The following is a 4,933-nucleotide window of genomic DNA, read 5'->3' on the forward strand; positions in this document are numbered from 1 at the left end:
AAACTTATTATGGTGATCATTCTGCAATATATACACATATCAAATCATTGTTATACATCTAAAAATGAATATAATGTTATATGTCGATTATATCTCAAAACTGGAAAATAAAATAAAATGAAACAAAAAAAATTCCAATCTTTCTCCTGCTTAAAACGCCACAATTACTTCCATGACTATTTACATGGCCTCCAATGTCCCAGCCCTACCTCCCCCTCCACGTGCTGTCCTCCAACCCCAACAAACTCCTTTCAGTATCAGCTATCACAAACACATAGATCATAAGTAGTTGTACCCAACCGACCAATTCTCTTTACAGATCCACAGTAGAAAGCAAAACTGAAAAATTTTAACCCATTAGAGTGAAAGATCCTATGACTTACGTCTGTAACCAATGCTATTGCCTGATTCCCTAATCTTAGGATATCTGTTCATTGCATCCCACTGAATGATGGTTGTAGAAGTAGCTAAGGGTCTTCAATAAATTCCACATTTATCAGAGCATAAAATACATTAAAGTGATAAATACATTGTTTTACAATGATAAAAAAATGACAGATTATTATGTAATGACATGGAAAGATTTTATGCTTTTAAGCAAAAACAGCAAGTTGCAGAATTATAGTTCAATGAATTATATGCCTAGCATATAGTAGGTAGTGAACAAATACTTATTGAGTTTAAAGAATATGATCTCAGACTTTTTTTTTTAATTACTACCCCAACACACACATAAAAACAAGCTCACATATTTTCATGTGCCTAAAAAAAGCTCTGGAGGGACAGTGACCACTTTTAACTGTGTTTACCTCTGGGGTATGAGCAGTTTTAGTTTTCCCTGGCTCTGGTCTACAAATCCCACATCTTGTGAGGTGAGGCTGCAGGGAGCAGCCCACGCTTACACATAGCAACTCACAGGAGGTGATGTAGGAGGGGCCTTTAGTCTTGCTCTTTCAGTGAAAAAGAACAGTAAATCCCAACCACTTCCAACCGCTAATCAAGGTAGCTTGCAGAGTCAGAGAGAAAAAAGCCAAGGACAAGATGTACAATTATTCAGGACACTGTTTTATTTATACCTGAGGAGAGACACCAGAGTGTAATTCCCCAGTGGCTCGGGCCTTGTGCAAGCCAGACACTGTGGGAGGATGTCTTCTAACGCCTGGAGAACCCAGGCCGGAGCCAGCCAATATGGCCTAAGCAGGGGGTCATGCCTCAGTGGCTGAATCCTGAAAGTCCTAGGTTTCTGTGCTCAAAGCTTAAAGGAGAAAAAAGGGTGTTATTCAGGTTCAGCTCTAGAGACAATGTGAGGCCCTGGTGGCACCAGGGCAAGGTCAGAGGATCCCTTGGATTTGGGCGAGAGGTCACTTAAAAGCAACAGGGTCCTGAAGAGGACAGGCAAGCTTCCTTGATTTTGGATATGGACACAAATGATATGGCTTTGGAATATTCAGAAGGAATTTTTGAAAATTTAGGAGGCATAAGGTATTTTGAGAGACTTGAGAGGAAGGGGCAACAATTTACTTCCGATTTGCCAGGATGAGGTCTGCCTTAGTCTGTTCAGACTGCTACAACAAATGATAGTTGACTGTGTGGCTTAACTAACAGACATTTCTCACAGTTCTGGAGGCTGGTAGGTCTAAATTCAGGGTGCCAGCATGGTTGAGTTCTTGGTGAGGGTCTTCTTCCTGGTTTGCAGACAGTCATCTTCTTGTATCCTTACATGGTGGAGAGAAAGAGAGAAGTCTGATTTCTTCCTCTTCTTATAAAGACACAAATCCTACCACGTCCATGGAGGGTTAAGGCTTCGACACATGAATTTTGGGTGTACACAAACATTCAGTCTATAACAGAGTCTGAGTGACTTCGGTGCAGTCAGGACAGCTTACAAACACTCCCAGGCCAGTAAGAGCAGAAAGCATCCTGGGGCCAGAGTAAGGGCAAAGAGGCAAAGGTCAAACCTGATCCCCTCCAGGCTCTCAGAGGCAAGGCAGATCCCAGTGGTTCTCCCACCATGCGCCAGTAGACCTGAGTCCTTCAGAAGGTGAGGGCTGGAGATGAGATAAACAAGCCAAGATCCAAGCAGGGGGCAACCAGAAGGACCTCTCAGGCAGTTAGGTCAGGATTGTGGGGAGTCTGGAAAAGCTGGAAGCCTGGGAGATCTCTGCCTTATAAGTCATGACTAATTTGTAAAACCCATCAAAGCTGTACTTGCATATATGTTATCACATTTGATCCTCATAACAATACTGAGAGAGATATTTATTTATTGATTAATAAGACTTTATTTTCACCAAGGAAAACCCATTTTTAATGTCTATTATGATAAATTAATGAAGCAAGTGATACAGATAAGATATAGAGGCAGCTGAAGCACTTGTAATAGCCAACTCTGGAGAATGGACATATTTTTTAATCACCTTTGTTGAGGTATGATTTACATATAATAACATGTACCCATTTTAAGTATATTAATTTTAGTGCACATCAAGTACAATAAAAGCAACTTTCCAAAGGTATACACCCATATCGCTATCACTCTAACGAGGACAGAGCATTTCCATCACCTCAGAAAGTTGCCTCATGCTTCCTTACAGTCAACCCTCCCACACTCTTTGTTGCCCAGAAACTACTGATCTGCTGTAACTCAGTTTTGTCTGTTCTAGAATTTTATGTAAATAAAATCATCCAGTATGTATTCTTCTGTGTCTGGCTTTTTTCACTCGGTATAATATTTTCAAAATTCATGCATGTAATGTATCAGTAATTTGTTATTTTAAATTATTAACTTCAATTGTATTAGATATACCATAATTTATTTAGCCATTCTCTTATCAATGGATATTTAGATTATTTCCGATTGTCAGTTATTGTGAATAAAACTGCTGTGAACATTCATGTATAAATCTTTCTGTGGATATATATTTCATTTCTCTTGGATAAATTACTGTTATGTTATGTATATTAACTGTATTAAAAAAAAAAACCTGCCAATCAGTTTTCCAAAGTGGTTATACCATTTCACACGCCCACCAGCGGCGAATGAGAGTTCCAATTTCTCCATGCCTTGCCAGTTTTTGATATTGTTAGTCTTCATGGATCAGAAGACTTGATATGGTTAAGATGCCAATGCTCCTCAAATTGATCTACAGATTCAATGTAATCCGTATTAAAATCCCAGCCAAATTTTTTGTAGAAATTGACAAGATGAATTTAAGATTCATATGGAAATTCCAGGGACCCAGAGTTGCCGAAACAATTTGAAAAAGAACCCACATTTCCCAATTTCAAAACTTACTACGAATTCATAGTAATCAAGACAGTTCGATACCAGCTTAAAGATAGTCATAGAGTCATAGAGCAATAGAATAGAAGTAAGTGTCCAGATATAAACCTTTAGAGTTACAATCAACCAATTTTCAACAAAATGGAAGAAAGAGTAGTCTTTTCCACAAATGGTGCTGGCACAAGTGGATACCCAATTGCAAAGGAGTGAAGTTGGACTCCTACTTCATACCATATATACCATATATCTCTTAGAAGAAATATAAGAAGAAAATATAGGCATAAGTCTTTGTGACCTTGAGGTGGGCAAAATACAAGTGACAAAAAAGTAGATAAATTAAACTTTATTAAAATTAAAAACTTTTCTATAGCCATGCCACCCTGAACAAGCCCAATCTTGTCTGATCTTGGAAGCTAAGCAGGGTTGGGCCTGGTTAGTACTTGGATGGGAGACCACCTAGGAAGACCAGTTGCTGTAGGCATAAAAAATAAAAATAATAAGGGATTGTAAGCTGACAAATTCTTTGCAATCTGTGAGCTCAACCAAGAGTTGCCCTGCCTAAAAAAAAATAAAAACTTTTGAGTTTCAAAAAACACCACAGAAAAGTAAAAAGATAACCCACAGAATGGGATAATACATTTACATATCAGATGTCTGCTAAGGGGCTTGTATCTAGCATATATAAGGGGCTCTTACAACACAATAATAAAATGATAAAAAAAATCCAACTAGAACAATGAGCAAAGGATCTGAATAGACATTTCTCCAAAAAAGCTTTGCAAATGGCCACCACCCATCAGGGAAATGCAAATCAAAACCACAATGAAATACTAATTCACATCTATTAGATTGACTATGATCAAAAAGACAGATAATAACAAGTGTGGTCTAAAATGTGGAGAAATTGGAACCCACATACACTGCTACTTAAAAATAGCCTAGTAGTTCCTCAGGAGGTTAAACAGAGTTACTTAGGTCTATAGCTAAGAGAAATGAAAACATATATCCACATAAAAACTTATATGAATAATGCTGCTATAAACATTATAGCAGCATTATTCATAATAACCAAAAAATGAAAACAAACCAGATATCCATCAATTTGAATGATAAGTAAAAAAATTCCATACAATGGAAAATTATTTAGCAATAAAAAGAAATTGTGATAACATGGATGAATTTGAAAATATTATGCCAAATGAAAGAAGCCAGTCACAAAAGACCATACATATATTGTATAATTCCATTTATATGAAATGTCCAGAAGGAGCAAATGTATAGAGACTCAGATTAGTGTTTGCTTAGGTCTGAGGAAGGAGTTTGGGGAGAAATAGAGAATGACTGCTAATGCATACAGAGTTCCTTTTTGGGGGTGATGAATATTTTCTAAAATTAACTGTGGAGATGGTTGCAAATTTCTGTGGATATATTAAAAAAACATTAAATTTTATACTTTAGACAGTTAGGTGAATTATTTTAAAAATTATGCAGATGTCCACTTTAATAAATTATTAAACATTTTCTTGATTAAGAAATGATTTTATAAATATAGTTATATTATTATTTTGTAGATAAAGTACTTTTATTATAATTCTGTAGAGCATAATACAAAATGATACCATTATTCAATACACTTCATATTGGTTTTTA

At 36.5% G+C, this 4,933-nt stretch overlaps 1 pseudogene; it reads left to right on the top strand.

The window, feature by feature from the left end:
- The first annotated feature begins 3,645 nt into the window (after positions 1–3,645).
- Positions 3,646–3,764, top strand: LOC112469668 (annotated as a pseudogene).
- Positions 3,765–4,933: the final 1,169 nt, after the last annotated feature.

The sequence above is a fragment of the Pteropus alecto genome, unplaced genomic scaffold (assembly GCF_000325575.1).
Source record: "Pteropus alecto unplaced genomic scaffold, ASM32557v1 scaffold86, whole genome shotgun sequence".
Taxonomy (NCBI): domain Eukaryota; kingdom Metazoa; phylum Chordata; class Mammalia; order Chiroptera; family Pteropodidae; genus Pteropus; species Pteropus alecto.